Consider the following 18,504-nt stretch of genomic DNA (forward strand, 5'->3'; position numbering starts at 1 on the left):
ATCAGTAAAATCGTTCCCACTACTATGGCCCCCGAACTCTCAATATAGAAACTTGGTTCATTGATTTGTATCCACCCTCACCGAACTTATTCATTAATTATTTTATTTATTATTTATTATGATTGCAAAAGAAAAATCAAACTCATACATGATAACAAAATAACCATGATATTTATTTGGAAAAAAAGTTTTCACTATGTACAATCATAAATACAAAGATAATAAATAAAGAAAAAAAACTAATTTACAAGTATTCTTAACTAAAAACATAAGGGCTAAAACGTTTTACTAACACATAATCACTTACATTGGCAGTTAGATTCAGAGCTTGAGCGTGTGTATCAAGGAGAACTTCATGTAAATGGACCGTTTCTCTGATACCAACTGTAATGACCCAACTATTTCTAAGACCTTGGACCATTAGATCTACTATACATAATTACTATTTTGGGAAAGATACATAAGAAATAATATAACTAACTTTATTAAATCTTGAAATATTGTATCAAATACATAATGTTGACCCAAGATTTGGCCAACTGACACGGAGTCAAAATATGCTTGATATGAATGAAAGAGATGAGAAGAACGTAATGACAAAAGTAAATAAGACACAATATTTTATAGTGGTTCGGCCCCAGGATCTGGTAATGACCTACGTCCACTTAGAATGATATTGATATAAAAACCAGAAGAGTGATCAAAGAACTAAGGTTCAATGAGTTTCACCACTTTCTCAAGAACAATACGATATTCCTAAGATAATTACTATAATCTCTCGCGTATCAAAGCCAAAAGTCCCCTCCCTTCAGCTATCTTTTGCTATTTATAGGCTCAAGGGGGAATACAAAAGATTGTTACAGATATTCTTTCCTGAATAATCGGATACTCAGGAGATTGTGTGAGATAAATTCGGGATTCATAAAGATCTTCCCATAAATGTCGCCTTGTACACGGAACTATCGACCAGACTGGTCGCGGGTAAGACAGGCTTACACTGCTTCTAATGTGTCCTCTGGTCGATACTCTAGCAGAACGTTTCCAGGTGTCAGCCACGTGTCCAGGGATTACTTGCCACGTCACCAATGCTAATTTTATGGATAACACATAATAATATAAAATATGGCATGGGTACCCAGTGTTGAAAACATAAAACATAATTTTAAACTAAAGAAAATTATTTACAAAACTAAATGCGGAAAAAAACATGATTTAAAAGACTAAAAATAAATAACTCCATCCTCGATCGACACGTAGTCCACACATTCCATCCATCCTCAACACACAAGCCATGCTACCAAGAATCCTTCCGCCTTCCATATTCATTTTCCTGCATCACACTAAAAATAAAGGAATGAGCCTAATGCCCAGCAAGGAAAACCTACTAAAAACATACATCATATATCATAAGCATAAAACTTCATCATAAACATAAACTATAAAACATATACCATATATCATAAGCATACACTATAAAACATATACCATATAGGACTACAATATTAATGGCCATTAACTCATTAACATGGCATGCGATAAACCATCTAGGTCCCCTGTCTAATATCTGAGGTAGGGCAAACTATAACTCTAAACCATGAAAATGATAAACTAATCTTGGGGCTTGCTATCTAAGCAATTCATATGCCCAAGGACTACATAACATATTATAGCATAAACATATCATAACATAAACATAACATATCATACAAACATACAAGATCTATCCTATTTTCCTTACCAAAAACCGGGATATGAGAACAAGATCGAGACTTTTGAACACTCCTAAAAACCATAATAGAGAGGTGGGTATACTAAAGAAAAAAATGGAAAGAATGAACTACACCATCAAAAAGATACTTATCAATAAGAATCTTACGTTCAAGATCTTAGATGCCTAATGTTGCAAAATTTATATGCTATGCAAGTGCACACAGTCGCAATTCATAATAAAATGGTAAAAACCAAGTATCGTCCTCAAGGACTGATTTATCAATTACCAATCAACCAATCTTTTTAATTCTATTTGATTAAACAATTTTCAGAGATTTTAAACTAAGAAAAATACTAACGAAGCACAATGAAAATTTGAACAAAATAATAGAGAAAATGAAATTAGGACAATTATGATCCTCTATTTTCCACCCTTTTATTTCCTAATGCAAAAATTATATCCCCCTTCTCCCTATTCAAGAACAAGTTGCAAAAACAATTCGTAATCTGGTTAAGATTTACAAAATTCAATCTCAATGACAACTTCCTATATTTCTATGGTAAGTTGAATCATGAAGAAGGCATTAAACACGCAACTCAGAAAAATAGGCAAACAATTTATATACTTTCGTTCTAAATTAAATTTGCATCCAAACAATCAAAGCATATCAAATTTCACTTTTCAGATTTCAATTTGATTCATGAAATAGCAATTAGAGGTGATCAATCAATAATCGCACAAATAACACAGATTGTAAGGAATTGAAAGAGATGAAGAAGAACATCAATTTTTCATTAAACCATAAAAAGGGTTTCCAAAAGATTCACATAAAATCCCTAAAAATAATTTAGCCCATGATATTCATTCTAGCAATAAGATAATTCAATTACAAACATAAAATTTTTAAGAAAAAGATAAAAAAACTCAGGGATGAATCCTCCAAGATGGTTTCTCACACTCCAGCCGTCGTAACCTCTTCAGACCTCCTTCAGTCGCACACTATGTTTCTCCAAAAATCCCTACCAAATTCCATGTGAAAGGACCAAATTGCCCATCAAAAAATGATCATATCTGTGGAAATCGCGTCTCTAGCGCTGTAGCGCTATTAAGTGGCAAAATACCTCAAACTCTGGTGCACTAGCGTTGTAGCACTCTTATTATGGCGCTGTAGCGCTAAAGTCGGAATCGACAAAACTCGGTTTGAACAGCCTGTAGCGTCAGCTCATCGTATTTTGATCATAACTCCTTCTATATAACTTCGAATTGAATGATTCAAAAAGATATGGATAGCTAAGAGAAATATCTACAACTTATATTTATAGAAGTGTTTCCAGAAAGTGAATACATCATGGTAAAAATGCGGCTTGAAGTTTCAGACTTGCGTTATAGAGCATAAATGACGTGTATTGAGCATCTTCAATGTATTATTTTTCACACATAATGTCTTGAAACTCCACAATCAACACAAAATCCATCGTATTTATCATATTTAACATGTTTCTTCTCATTTCACTCCATATTATGTAATTGACCATTACAACCTGAAACAAAAAGAAAACAAGCATAAATCTGCACTAAACAATCCTAAATAACTAAAAACACAACCTAAAACGATCTCTAAAACAAACCTAAAATGAACCTAACACCTAACCAAGAATAGAGAATACGAGTTAGGATTTGAGTAGAAAAACTATAAGAACAATACAGAAAAGGAACTAAAAATAGGAATACCTTTGAAATTGCTATGACCGAACTACACCTCGAAACCGAAATACACTCTATGAACCTTACTTCCCAAGTGTCTAATAAGCTTAGAATGACAAAGCTTATAACCCCAACCCAAGTGTTTATCACTCTATAGTCTCACTAGCACCTAGAAGGCTCTGATCAAGGCTTGAAGAATGAATGAAAAAGCTTGATGATAGGTCCTATTTATAGAGTTCTAGGAATAAAAATCTTCTTTTTGGCTTTGAATAAAAATAATGAATTTAATTGAAAATATTTGAATATCCTTCAGACAAAGGCTTAGGACTTGGTCAACGAAGCTTGATTTTAAAAAAAATAAAAATAAATAATCAAATAGAATCCTAACTTCTAACTCCCAAAATCTCGTAACTCTAAACTAACCTACAGTAAAATTAACATATCTGGAGTTGTAGGACTCCAATATATAATATCTTTATACCGTTAGAAAGATAATTAAATTATCTACAACTTTTTAGAAATATTATTTTTCGAAATTCATAACATAACTAGATCAAAAATAAGTCAAATGTTACGGTACCGTAAAGTTACGAAAAATCTATTTAATTATCTAAATCACAAATAAATAAAATATCTAAATCACAAATAAATAAAATTGTGACAAATGTCATGCTCCTAAAAAATTTTGATGAAGACCAAGTCTTATATTTCCCTTATTTTATCATTAAAATAATAATTCCTTAATAATCATAGATATGACAAGTGTCATATTCCTATTGGTTCTATCTAAACCTTAGGAATAATCCATGCTCATGACAAATGTCACATTCTTATTAGATCTATCTAAACCTTAGGTTATAATAATTATCATATTAATAACCAACAATATTAATCAAACCTTATGTTATAATTAATATTCTTAAACTATAACTTAAACTTATAAAATCCATAAATATTGCTAGGAGTTTCCAACTAAATCACAGCTTGAACCAAAATCCACAGTAATGAACATGCTATAACTAATACTAGCTATTACTATTACTACTACTATCTAACTAGCTAAGTAAATTCTGGGACTCTACACGTTTTTTATGATTTCCAACTTAATTATTTAAATTAAATAATTAATTGCTATACTGTTACAGAAATGTTTAAACAGACACATAAACTATTTGAACAGAAACTAGATATGTTTAAGCAGTTTATCAACAGAGGATAAAAACGAACATAAAGTAAAAAACAAATGAAATTTTACGTGGTATCAGCAATCTTTTCAGATTGCTACTAGTCCACGGGGCCATGCCCAGAAAATGAAATTTATTAGAAGAATATATAAACCATTACAAAACCAAATTGACTTATACAAATAAAGACTCCCTCTTGAATTTGTTGCAACTATTGTAATCTAAACTCCTAATCAGATTTCTGAAGTGCTAAGATCTTGAACTCCCTTCAAATCATAACACTTGCACTTTTCCTCCCGAAAAGTGACTCATGAGCAGGACTTCTCCCGAAGCTTGATGAACAATGTCCAAGTGTGTTCAACCTGTACAATTAGCACAAAGAAAACAATACAGAAGTACGTTGTAATAAACCACGAAGAACTTGGTGGACTCAAGTTCTTCACACAATAAAATCTCTCTCTACAACTTGAAAATATTTGGAAAATAATACTCCAAGAGAGATGATCAAAAACCAACGACCTAAGGATGAGTATATACCCTTTAGAATCCTTTTAGGTCGTGAAAAACAAATTAGAAACCAATCAGGCAATAAATGAAAAATCTTCCCAAAAAGGAAAGTTAGAATCTGTTCAAACAGACTGGCAATCCATTCAAACAGATTCATTGAACCTGGACAGTTTTTAAAACTAGTTTCTTTAAATAAATAATGAAACAATATATACATTATCTTTGCAAGTTGTACACGGTTTCTAGTCAAACAAATCAGATCAAGAAATTAAAATAAATACCAATAATTTCCATATATACAAAATTCAAGAAAAGATATTCGTTTATAGGAAATTATATATTTATTTTATTAACATATATAGAATAATCTGATTAGAAAACATTTCACAGCAAAAACAAGAAACAAACTATTTCGAAAATACCACACAATATATTTCGAAAATACATCCATAATTAATTTTTTCAATTTTATCAAATGTGCCAATAAAGGATTTTACAATCTCCCCCTTTGGAAATTTGATAGAAAAAATTAAAGAGAAAAGGCTCCCCCTGCAAACATGCATTAACTTATAACAAACATATAAAAAAACTAAGACTTAACTCCCCCTCAAAATAAGAAGTCCAGAGTTAAACAAAACAACAAACAAAGCAGGTTTTTGGAGGTATCTACTCTCCCCCTTTGTGTCTTTCAAAGAAGCCAAAGAAACATAATGCAAAAATAAACACAATAAGCCTAAGACAAAAGAAAGTATCAATGTTCTTAGGACAAAAAATATAAAAGCAAGGAAAACTAATCCGCTGGATCTTTGGGCAAGGCTTGAACAACATCCAAAACAGAACGTTGTCGTCCTTCAACTGTCATTACTCGAGTAGCCAAAGAATCAAGAAAGGCTTGAACAGCAGCTAGGTCAGCAGCAACAGTTCCTGAATCTGTGGAAACAAATGAGGATTTAGGAGGAATGTCATCCGAAGCAAATTTCTGGGATTGAGGCTTGGCTTTATTGGATGATGGAGCATCAGTGGCTTCAGTAATTGGAGCAGAGGCTTTGTAGGAAGCAGCAGTAGTGGGAGCCACCAAATCTTCTTGATCACGCTTGAGATCTTTTTTCTGCATACTCAACACTTAATAAATAACTTGAGGAAAAGGAAGATTTAAGTTTCTCCTATTACCTGTTTCGAAATCCAATGGTTTGATCATAGATAAACATAGCCAAGTCTATACCAATTCCGGTCAGTGATGACCTCATCCTTGTCAAGAGAGGTAAGATCATCAATATCCTCAACATCAAGAGGAAGATGCAAAGCCTATGCAATATCTTGTGGAGAAAAAGAGAACCAATGGTCCCTAACATACACTTTGCAATACAGAGGAGATTTAGGGTCAATAATTTCATTAGTAAGATTGGCATAGAATTCCTTGACTATTGTATCCACAAAACCAGTAAACTTAACCAAAGAACCTGTCCATTTTCGATCTTGAAGCATAGTTAGCACACCATAAGGACGATGATCACTCAAGACATAATTTTTCTCAATGAGAAATTTCATTTGAGCATAGAGAACCATATCACGAGCATTGTCATTATAACAAAAAAATATAAGAATGAGGCACTACACCAAATACCCCTTTCCATAACACATGAATATAATAGTAATAAAAAAGTATTATGCTAGACTAGTATATTGGGCCACTTTAGGAAAAAAAAAAAAGGCGGTAATAATTAGACATCCCGCCACTTAGCATTTTTTTTCATTTGGGATACCTAGAAATTTATGAGACCCGAGAGACCAATTCCTATCCTTCAATTCCTTCAACATTTCTGAGACCTGAGACCCATTTCCTCTCCTTCAACATTTCTGAGACCCATTTCCTTTCCCCATTTCTTCGGCTTGGTACTACATCCGAACTCCTCACTCTCTCTCTCGTCTATCTCTATCTCTCAGTCAACCTTCAATTTCTAGTCATTGGGATCCTCGAGCGAGAAAAAGAGAAATAAAAGGGGAAAATCACTTTTATTTCCTTTTTTTTTTATGGTTTTTCTTTTCTTTCATGATCCGGTTCTGAATTTTGATGGTTTCTCTGATTCCTCTTCTGCTCCACCGCAAGAGCTACTCCGATTGTCCCTCAAGCGAGGACTAAGGCTCGACGACTATGGGACGTAGGCAGGGACTAAAGGTTGATGATGATGGGATGCAGACGGTGCTTTGGTGGTGAGGGCTAGATCGGTGTAGGTGGTGGTCGACTGTGTCTTGTGCAAGGTCGGGGACAGATGGGGACTGAAGGGTGATGAATGGGTAAGATTTTTTCTCACCTGTTTTTTTTATTTTTTTGCAAAAGAATTAGCATAAAACATGTGAACTATTTTATGTCTGGTTTATGCTATTTTTTGTATCGTCTTCCTCACAGTAGAGCTCAACACCTTTTTTTTGATGTTCTGTTTGTGGATTCCTCCTCGAAACCCCGTTATTGTGTATAGGTTGATATTGTGGTGGCTAATAGTGATTCCTACAATCCGCGAGTACAACTCATATCTTCAAGACAGGTACACTACCCTCTTTCTCTATCTGACATAATCACTAGAAATTCCTACTCTTCATTTTTTAAGATTGTTTGGTCTATTTATATTTATATTAAGATTGTTTACTTGATCATATTATTGCGTGTCTAACAAAATAGTTCCCCGTATTAATAGTTTTTTGTTACTTTTTTTACCTGATGATTTGGTTTTTTTCTTTGTAAACTTGTTATTCACTTGTACTGTATGGTATAGATTCAGATCGCTTTATACGTGCACTGGAGCTTCCTTAAGTCCAGGAACACATCAGAGAACTTAAAGAAAGATTTGCTGGGCAGAAGGTAAAAAGTAATTTTAAGAATAAAAGTATGCCATGAATACACTCAACTTCCACAACATAATGGGAACATGTATTAATTCTTAAGGATAATTTATCTCACTGGCTAGTTTCCTATGATAGCTGGTCGTTTGATATGCTTTGAGACCTTGTTTATGATATTCCTGTTTGGTTCTTTTACTGTAAAGCTATTAGATAATTCTTAGTCCTTACCTTCCTAGTGACACATTTCTATTTATGCTATGATGCATTCCAATTTTCTTACTTAATTTATTTCTGCACATACCTTTTTTCTCTTGATTTCCTTATTGTACACTTACATGCCCCCCTCTCTTTCCCTACTTCCTTTGGGGTTTGAAAAAGCTATCTTAAAAGTCATCTTTTAATTGTTATGATGTGTTTTAATCTTTTCTTTTCTGGAATTACTGAGCTTGTTTTTTTTTCTTTTTTGCTTCTTGTTGTTTCCAGTTTTATGGTGCAACAACATTTTTCATTCATAGATCAGACTTTGGTGTCTCCTTGATTATGCTTTATATGAAGGTAAGAGCTTAATGGCTCTTTATTTGTAAATAAATTTTAGTACTTGAAATTTTTGTTAGTACTTTCTTTAAAATTACTAAAGAGATGTCAAATGAAAATATGAAATGAATAGTGTGGCACTAGAATATTGAAGTGCTAGTGTGGTAGTGAACAACTAGCAGAACATGTTTAACTAATTGCTCTGTACTTGTTTTCAATATGCTATTGGGGTTGCTTTTCTGTGAAAATACATTAAGATATGTGGGATTGTGGCCTCTGTTTTAATATGCAACATAAAGCTTCCTGATTTGATTTTGATTATAACTTTATAGAACTAGTAGTAGCCATTTTCATGGCTCATATTATGAAGGATATTTTTTAAGAGCTTAGCTAGTACCATGTTTGTTATTAAATTGTTGGTGGTTTCTAAAATCATGGAACTAGTGTGTTCGAAAGTTTCAAACTTTGGATTCTTTTGGCTTTTATTGATTGTTGCTTTTACTAGTAGGCAGAAAGAACATTTTTAAAGAGAGACTGCCCCAGTCTGATGCATCCACAAGCAGTTGTTGCTGATTCTAATCTTCATCTTGAATTTCTGGTTGTTCAGATCTCTAACTAATGGTGTTGGTTCCATTCCAAATTATTTACATTTTTTCCTTTACATTTGTATTCGACATGAATTGCAAATTGCTTATGGAAAGCAGATTGTGGTTCATTTTTTTCTTCTTCCAAAATCATTTCTATATAGTATGTACAATAAAATAACAGTTAAGACAATTCCCTGGATTGGAAGAATAGCTAACAAATGAAAGTACATTTAAACTGATTTGGAATGTGTTATGTACAGAAAATGTATTGTTACATTGGCTTTTGTATTCAAGCCTTTATCTTTCATTCTTCATTGCTGGCTGGCAAAAACATGAAAAAAGAAGAAAAAGAAGAAAGCTGCTATGCTTGAGTACTTTGACATCATCTCTGATTTGCATCCATATGAATGCAAATAATCTCCATATTGTTTTCTTGTGTAAAATTATTCCTCCATGTCTCATTTATTGGACCAAGTGTGTGAAGCTATTTATTGATTCCTAGTCCAATTCATTAAGAATAAGTAAACAAACGAATTGAAACAATGATGGTGTTAAAGGTATTTTCTCAGTTTTTCTTTCATGGCCATCATATTGACCTATCTATTGATTACTTTTTCCAGGTTGGAGAGAAAGACAGTTAAGAGGAAAAGAGCTTTTGCTCGAACATATTGTTCACCTTCTTGCCAATGAGCAATCACAACTTCGTGTTCTTGAAGAAGCTGAACCCGTAAGTTTAATCTCTTTAATGTTCATTAATGTTTGATATATTTTACTATGCGAGTATGTTCTTGTACTGTCTTTAGATTGCCATTAATCATTATGTGGTGCACCTAAATATTTTATACTAAATTGTCTTATTCTGAAATTCTGAAGTGAGATTTGTGAAATGTATTTGAGATTATGTTGATTTGGTTTCACAACTAGCTATGTAGAGTTTTTCTTTTTCTTTTAAAGTTGTTGCTTAGTTTATTATTTGCATAAACTTGTGAGGATGAGTTCTATGTAGAGGTAGAATTACGTATTTTATGGAAATTTTATGTAATGTTCATGTAATTTGTTGGTAATAGTGTAAACTATTAAACACTTGACATAAGGTAGAGTAGATTATATATATATTTAAAGTGATTGGTAGATTATATATATTTAATGTTCATGATCATGACTATACGTTTAATAGACCCTCTCTTATGCATTTCAGAAATAGTGACTTTTGGCAGTCTAAACTGTTGCTTTGAATATCAAACTTCTTCTGATGTGGCCCCCAGGTTAGCAAGAATATATATAGAAAATTCAGATTGTATTTTACTGTTCAGAACATATATATTTCACATGGAAAAAGTAAACTATTTCTTACTTTTGAACTTGGGAGTGGTACAAAAATACACACGTATGTTTAGACAGTTCAGAACATATATATTTCACACAAAAATAGATAATATGATTTTGTGATTTCTTATATTCATGATTTTAGATTACTACTCCAGACCTCTTTGTTTTGATTAAGTCTTTCTCATTAATATTGCATTCCAAATCCTTAAACTTGTTCTTGGATAGTGAATTACAAGAGGTATATATACACACAAAGAGGCTGATAATAGTGAATCATTCTCTTCTACAGTTGCTGCTTCTTATGTACTGCTTTTCATGCTACTTTTTTTTTCTTTTTTTTTACAAGTATATTGTTAGCTACTTATAATTAGAAGCAACATTTGTCTTTGTATCCATTAATATGAAAACAAAAGGGTATTTCTCTTTTCTCCAGCACTTAGTGTAAGTATAAGTATTTTTAGTCATGATATATTCTTTCTTCACTTTAATACAGTGCATTTGTCACAAATTGAAGCTGGGAAGGTCCAAAAACAGTACATTGCAAGAGTTATTGGGGCAATTCCCGAGCATGAGGTATGTAAAGCTATGTAATCTATGCATGAACACATATATCTGTGTAAATATTGTCTTGTTCGTAATTGGCTGCAAGGCAGGGCTGGCTTACCTTTGCTTGTCAATTTGTTGGTTATCTTGAAGACTTAATTTTAAAATTACCAAAGTTGAGAAATCATTGTTATTAACTTTTTATTGTTGTTGTATTTCCACAATATAAACCTCCTTATCGAGGGGTTTCCTTTTGAAAAACAAAAGTAAATGCATTGAGCTTCAAATTCACGATTCATAAGTGAGAAAAGTTATTTTTTACAACACATATTGATATCTAAGTGCATGCTTATTTTGAATTATGATAACATCATTTAATTAATTTGTTTTTTTCCTTCTCAGAAAGTTGTAGATGCCAATATAAATTATAATGCCCGGGAAGGAAAGAGCACATCAGAGGTTAATTTGATGCTACATTTTCTATAGCTTTCATATGAAAACAGTCCGTTATTAGTTTGTTTTGATGTCTGCTGAGAGGTATTCCAGTGTCCCTCATTTTTTGCATTTGAGGCCATTGTCCTTGGGCATGTGCCTGAGAATAGTACGATACCTTTTGTAAATCCTACCTCTTTGTTATGCAGGTGCTCAACTCCTCTGGTGGCACTTCAGTAAAAGGGAAGGTTGCTTGTACCAAGTTCACTAGAATTAGTACCATAATGTGTTCCTTTATATATGCAGATTTATATAATTAAAGTCGTGTGTATTGAAGTTGTTAACATTATATATATACATTTTTTGGAGTAAAGCATTTGATGTAAGTTTTTTAAAGTATTTATTGGACTATATTAGAGTGTTCTACTATATGAGTTCAAGCTTTTACACCAGACATAGCCATTAGTTATGTTTTAACTGTCATTAGTGATACATCTTTTGCTGTTGGTTAATACATGTGACAGCGAGAATCCATTTCTTACTACTTTGGCTTCTCTTTTGTGGCAGAGATTGACCACAAAGATGTACCATTTGTTACTTTAATGGATGTTCTTACCTATCGAGAGGTATCATATTTTATTATTTTATTTGGTAGCTCTCAAGTTTTCTGGTCCAACTATCTGAGAAGTGGAAAAGAATTATAGATTTGTCTTGTTAGAACTTATCAATGAGAAGTGGAAAAGAAACATGAAGAGGGTAGGAAAAGTCAATTTTTGTTGCTATTTGGTAACTAGAAAGTAGTATTTTAGTTTTGAATATTTAATGGAGAGTTAATATTATTGGAAAAGTATGCTCTGATTTTGGTGTTTTAGTTTTGAATATTTAATGGAGAGTTACTAAGTTGTAGCAAGAAGTTGAAAATTGGATCATATTGTTTGGAGTAGAAATACATGTGTTTTAGTGTTTTTTTTCTTCATGTAAACAAAAAATCATGGATTCCCTGTACTTTTTAGCTTAAGAAATTTGCTTGTCATGTCTCATTTTCTGTTTCTTGTGAACCTTTGTTATTGACACCGAGTTAGATGCATTTTTTACTGACTCAGGTCAAAAGAACACTAGAATTAAGGCACAGTATTTAAGTTTACACAATGTTACAAAGAACTTGAGAAAGTTCTATGCACAAGCTTACTTGGGACAATCACCGAAACAAGCTCCAAAGTATTGGCTTCATTTTCAAGTTTCTGTACTATCGCTTGGTTGGAATACTTACTTTGTCTCAAAGGCATATAGTACAGGTAATTGAGTTCAAACTTGCTAGTCAAATTATATTGAACATATAGTTGATTCTTATGAAGCTCACCATTAAGATACAATATCATACAGTATGCATAAAGAGTAATGCATGTTGGTGAATTGGATTGCGTACTTATTTATAGTAGTGTTTGAAACTAATTTGTTTGATGTGATCTGAACTAGTAACTGAAGTTGTTTCATGAGTTTCAGAAGCTTGATTCACGAATTGGATTGGTTACTTCTTCATGCAGAAAATGGGATCAATGGCAGATGAATTGGATCCATGTTGAACAATTGGATCCATGTTGAACAATCAGTAAGTTGCTTAAAATTTATGCTGAGTCATTTATGTCAAGCATAAGTAGAGAAATGAGTATCAGGTTACTACTTGGGTATATTGTTAAATGAGTCCTTTGATTACAGTTTTTAAAAAGACGATGCTTCTTCCTGCCCTTCTTTATTATTGAAATTAATTCCTCTGCTCATGTATGTTGTTCGGTGTGATTATATGCTGAATATCATTCCTTGTATTTTCTCCTGTGTGAATTGATTTTGTTATTAATTTTTAAATTCTATACAAGTGTAACTTAAATAAGTATGTGAATATTTCAGCATGATCTAGAATATGATATTTTAGTCATAAATTTACGAATTTGATATTGTTGTTAGAAAGTTACTTAGTAGACTTTGTCTGTTTTCAGTTGATGAACACAAGAAAGGAAAGGGCAAAAGTCAGCCTTCTTTTTACATGGGCGGTAAGCATATCTTTTCCTAACATAATTGTGTATAATTACTCCTAGATGTTGAAATTCTTGATTTCAGGTATTGACTTGCATGAAACTTATATAAATTTTTCTTCATTTTGTTTGAGACAACTGTGACAAAGTTCAGAGTGGGGTTTTCCTGATTATCACATATATGGCTGTCATGAAACATCTAATATCTAACAATATTTGAACTAAATGTATGCTATGGTGTATTGAGCAAAACTCATATTGCAGTTATGAGAGCAAAATATGGTTCTTTTGTTATTTCATTGTTGCTATTATATGGCTGTCTTTACTTGTCCCTAACTGACAAAATAATATTTGTTCATTACTCTCTTTTTCAAAGGCAAAAAATGTCCAGTTAACAATAATTTCCGCAGCTAGTGTTATGGTGCTCTAAATTTGATTATTGTACCCTTCCGAAGACTATTTCATGGTTTGGAAAACTATCTATGGCTCTGAGTTTGTTTTTCTTAAAAAAAATAGATGTTAAAGGAGATAGCTTCTGACTAGACAATCTCTAGAAAAAGGTTGAGATATGGCTTTACTTGTCCATTCAGGCCATTTTTTCCAAGTACTTCTTATTTTTGTTTTCCATGGTTGGACTATGTGCTCTTTCTTCTGCATTGCTCATATTTTGATGCTTCTCTGAATTTTCATAATGTGTTTTCTAACCAGGAAGGCAATGTTGCCAACCAGAGGGAACATGTAATTCTTCTCCTTGCCAATATTCACATTCAGAAAGCTAATAAGCAGTCTGTCTTGAAGGTATTCTGATTGTTAATTAAGGTTGTAAAGCTTTGGCTTTAACTAATCCTCTTATATAAATTTGACATTATGATATTTGGAGTCTAATGTCAAAACTGGATATTTATGCAGCATTGTTCCTTTGTAAGTTTCTATTTAATTAGCATTTGAAACATTAGTGGTGAAATTTGGGTTTTCAATAAGGTCTTTTATTTCTTTGAAACTCTTTTATGACTCTTTAATTTAAGGTCAATCACTAGAGTCTTGCTTGGTTTCTCACCAATGTTATTGGTACTGCAGAGTTATACACAGTATATCCCTTTGCCAATCATTGACCTTGATTCTTAGTTGAAGACACCCTCCATATATGTTTTTGATTGCTCTGCGGCTGGGGGAATATTGTGAATGCTTTTATTGAGGTAAAGCTTTAACTCAAAACATATAATGAATTGATATATGTATTGATAATTAAGGTGCTGCGTGACATGAATTCATTATCTGTAATTCAGATATTTATATATAAATATATTTGTAAATATAGTGACTTGATTTGATGGTTTGGCAGCTTCATGATTGGGTTGCTTCTAGCTCCTCTGGATCCACAAGGGATTGCATTCTACTTGGAGCTTGTGAAGCACATGAGACTCTTCCACAAAGTGCTGAATTTCCTGCAGATGTGTTTACATCTTGTCTCACAACACCTATTAAGATGGCTTTGAGATGGTGAGCTTCTTTGTCTCACAAAACCCAATTGAATAGATGCTTTGAAATATACACAAGTTAGCTAATCTCTGCCTCTATTTTGGGCAGTGAATGCTTTTTCTTATGAGACTAAATTTTTTTTGTTGTATTTTAAGTTGTGGATAACAATTGGTTTTTGTGCTGTGGATCATTAGATCTGTTTTATTAACATAAGGATGTAATATTTGCTTCTACATTTACTATCATTCTAGTCATAGAAATTTAGTATAGTTTAGTTACAAGTAATTTAGTTGCTGCTGTTGACAATTTTTGGTATCTAAAAGATGGAATACATACTGTAGTCTTGAAAAAACTTTCAGAAAATGGTAAGAGCTATGTGGGTTTTACAGTTTTATTTTTGTATGATACTTCAAGCACTACTGATGTAATGCCCCGAATTTCCTAATAAGGGTTAGGACCTTGATTAGGAGGCCGGGAGGGCCATAATTGCTTTATTATATTATTTAATGATAATATGCATGTTTAGGTGTATTAAATATGCATGTGAACCCATTTGTGATGAATTGGATGATTTTCATATTTTGGCCATTTCAGGCATTTTTGGCATATATGTGAAATGGGCGCGGTGCTTTGTTATTATTTGGTTATGCCAGGGTAACCCAGCACAAGACGCTCCTAGGAGGTAAGCTAGTGGGAAAGTCACAACGGGATTTAAGCTTGACTTGGAGTATGTCAAGGGGTATTTAGAGCATTACCGGGTTATTGGGTAATGGGAATTAATATTTGGTGATAAATTGGGAGTTAGTAAGATCAGGGGGAAATTCTAGAGGTTTTGACTATTTTGTCCCCGGGGGTGTTTTCGGGACCCCGAGCATTAGGATTTGGTTGAGGCTACTTAAGCTTGAAGTAACCTTTTAAAAGAATAAAAAGAATGTTCTATACGTTCTCTCTCCCTCTAAGTTCCACTTTCGTCTCCCGATCGCATTTTCGAAGGAAACTTGAGTTCTAGGACTCGGATTCAAGCAAGGATCGAGGCATAGCGATCCTAGGAAAGATTAGAAGCTTATTAGCCGAAGGATTTAGTTGGAAACAACTCAATTGGAGGTAATTCAAGTTTTAAGTTCTAAGTTTTTAAAGTTTTTAAGCTTGAATTGGATTTTGTGTTTTGATGTGTTTTTGGGTGATTTGAGACTTGGGTTTTATGGGTTTTGGATCATGGGGATGTTTGGGAACTTTTATTTTTGAGTTTGGAGACGTTTGGATATGTTTATGAAAGGATTTTAGATGAATAAATGGAGGATTTTTGGCTGGGTTCGAGGTTGAGCCGCGGCTCAGTTCTTGGGCGCTGGGGCTCACGCTTGAAGAAGCTGCTGGTTTGGTGTTGATGGGCTATTTGAGCTGCGGCTCTATTGGGTAGAGCTGAGGCTCTAATTTCTGTCAAAGAGGATTTTTGGGCCTGACTTGAGTGGGGCTGCGGCTCTAATGGTTGGGGTCGCGGGTCAAAAGAGGAAAAGTGACCAAAATGGGTTTTTAGTCATGGGAACTCAAACCTTAGGCCTCGGGATCATTCCTACTACCCGGATTGGTGGCGTTTGATGTCTCGAAGGCTAGGTCTTGGTTCTGGGATTGGTTTTAGAACTTGAACTCATTGGATCACCATTTGTGGTTATGACTAGGTTATCACTAGAGGCTTGGAATCAGGATCGTGCTTGTTGCTCGTTTGTTGGTAACCTGTGCTTGGAGCAAAGGTAAGAAAACTACACCCTGTGTTTATGTGACATGCATGGCTATTCTTGATGCATGTTTTTTTATTTTTAAACATGACATGCATGGCTATTATTGGTGCATGGCTAGAGTGACCCTAACGTCACATGGCTAGAGGGTGCTGTCCCCATATTTGTGACATTTGTGATAATCACCTATTTGTCTGGACTGAAAGTCCCGGATGATTATTATGATCATTGGTTGATGTGTTATACTCAGCGTTTTATGAACTCATTTGCCTGCTGGAATAGGGCCATATCTGCTAGGCGTGTGCCTTATGATTTGATGACATGTTATTACTGTTCATGAGCATATTAAGTTTTCTTGCTGGGCTTCGGCTCACGGGTACTTTGTGGTGCAGATAAAGGCAAAAGAAAGCTGGACCATCCTTGAGTTGGAGAGCTTAGGTGATGATGTGTACATATGCAGCTGCTCGTCCGCCACGGTTGAGGTTTAAAGTGGAACTAGGGTTAATCCCTGTTTTGTCGCATAGAATGACCTGTTGTAAATATTTTCTTGTAGTGGACTCTGAAATTATACTTTTGGGATCCTAGTATATATGTTAAACGTTCTAATGAAACGTTACTTCTTATCCAAAATTTTTAATCCCTAAACCGCTAATCATACTTAGTTACAGGATTTTGGCCAAACAACTCATTTAGCGAGTTTAGCACTATTTACAAGGCACACCGTAACGGTCCCTGGAGTTGGGGCGTTACAACTGATCTGTAGACTTATCTCAGTTTTTGGTGGATCCTACTCCATTTTCTAGGATCTTTCAGGCAAAGGACACCAAGTGAATTAGATAGAGAGGTTAAGAACTTGAGGGTGGCATTTACTGACCTGTTTTTGAAGCATAACACTTTCAAAGAAACTGCCAAGCCATCGAGATATTGATGCAAAGAATGGAAGAATGTATTTCACTAATTTTTGTTTACATTTCTTGTTTTTTATTTAGTGATAAAGGAATCTGTATTGGGCATAAATTATATTGTAATATGATTTCTTAAGCCTAGACTAGTAGACTAAATATTGTAATTACATTTGAGTAATTAATAAAAATCTATTTATGTTACCTTATTTGGCTTCAACTTTCATATTTGTTTTCTTAGTTTTGTGTAAGTAAAAAAAGATTATGTTTCTCTGAGCTAATATAACACATGTGTTATACTAAAGTGTAGTATAACACAAATAATGTGTTATACTAAAGTTTAGTATAACACAAAAAATGTGTTATACTAAAGTGTAGTATAACACAAAAAAAGTGTTATATAATCGACTATAAATAACATAATTCAACACTTATCTATATATTAAAATAACACAGAAATTGTGTTATCGTTGACAATACAATAACACATCTGTATAACACTGATAAAGTGTTATGTAAAGTACCCTGACCTACGATATCATAGTCGGTCTTAACACATCACAAAGTGTTATCGTATGTTTTGATAACAAATTTTCGGTGTTATTAAAAGCATTTTTTCTTGTAGTGAGGTTTGAAATTAACACCTGAGAGTCCTTGAGATGGTCTACAATCAGAGATAGGTCTCTTTCCTTTAGCCTTGGATGATAATGGAGTTGCAACTGGCTTTGTGTGAGATTCATCTTCTTGTTTAGTAGGGACAACGTCTTCTTGTTGTGGCTCATCAGACTCAGCCTCTGATTCAGCATTGTCAGGAACAGATTCATCAGATAAGGTGGTATCATGGGTTTCGTCAGTCTCAGATTTCTTTTCCTCACCATTGTTCCTTCTCTAAAAATCAACAAACACTCACAAAAACAATGAGAGAAGAAAGAATAAGAAGAAGAAGAAGCTTAGAGGGATCATGGGTGAGTGAGAAAGTGGGAAGGTGACA

The 18,504-nt window shown here is 33.5% G+C and overlaps 2 long non-coding RNA genes across 3 annotated transcripts; both read left to right on the forward strand.

The window, feature by feature from the left end:
• The first annotated feature begins 8,100 nt into the window (after positions 1-8,100).
• On the forward strand, positions 8,101-10,359 carry LOC133817880 (uncharacterized). The gene is made up of 3 exons (XR_009885735.1): positions 8,101-8,499; positions 9,686-9,792; positions 10,264-10,359. It is a non-coding gene; the product is annotated as an uncharacterized LOC133817880 (long non-coding RNA).
• A 1,513-nt stretch (positions 10,360-11,872) lies between these two features.
• LOC133789032 (uncharacterized) lies at positions 11,873-17,717 on the forward strand. Of its 2 annotated transcripts, XR_009873451.1 has the most exons (8): positions 11,873-11,995; positions 12,473-12,664; positions 12,914-12,978; positions 13,364-13,417; positions 14,108-14,197; positions 14,477-14,595; positions 14,742-14,899; positions 17,415-17,717. It is a non-coding gene; the product is annotated as an uncharacterized LOC133789032 (long non-coding RNA). The 2 variants fall into 2 exon arrangements; XR_009873446.1 differs by having other exon boundaries at positions 11,873-12,664.
• Positions 17,718-18,504: the final 787 nt, after the last annotated feature.

The sequence above is a fragment of the Humulus lupulus genome, chromosome 1 (assembly GCF_963169125.1).
Source record: "Humulus lupulus chromosome 1, drHumLupu1.1, whole genome shotgun sequence".
NCBI lineage: Eukaryota > Viridiplantae > Streptophyta > Magnoliopsida > Rosales > Cannabaceae > Humulus > Humulus lupulus.